A 523-nucleotide genomic window follows, 5' to 3' on the forward strand; every position below is an offset into this window, starting at 1 on the left:
CAATCAAAAGTAGGAAGCTATATAATAGTGACGATATGTAAAATTATCTATTGTACAAGTTATAATGAAACTAATCGCTAGGACATAGTTTTCTAATTTGATTCATTTTTTATTATAATTTCATAATCTTCTTCGATTTTCCTCACTTAAAATTGTTGAAATAACTTGAATACATTATTACATTGTAAAGTTAAAGAATACTCTACAAAATATAAAAAAAAAAATGAAACATATTTTCAAGAATTAACCAATGTTTAGTAAAAATTTGTTCATTAAAAATTTTTTGACATAAATTAAATCAATTTTAATTGAAGTATTGTTCAACTATCGATCAGTAACCATTAAAATCAAGAATTGCAATGGATAGACATGACAAGATTTTTCTTTAATAAATCTTACAGAAATAAATTCCGCTTCAATAAAATTTTATTTTGATTATCTATAAAGAGCAGTGTTAAAAATTAAATAGTTGTGATAAAGTTCCTTGAACATTCCCCCTTCCCCCTCCCTCCCCCCTAGGAAG

This window comes from Atta colombica, unplaced genomic scaffold, assembly GCF_001594045.1.
Source record: "Atta colombica isolate Treedump-2 unplaced genomic scaffold, Acol1.0 scaffold252, whole genome shotgun sequence".
Lineage (NCBI taxonomy): Eukaryota > Metazoa > Arthropoda > Insecta > Hymenoptera > Formicidae > Atta > Atta colombica.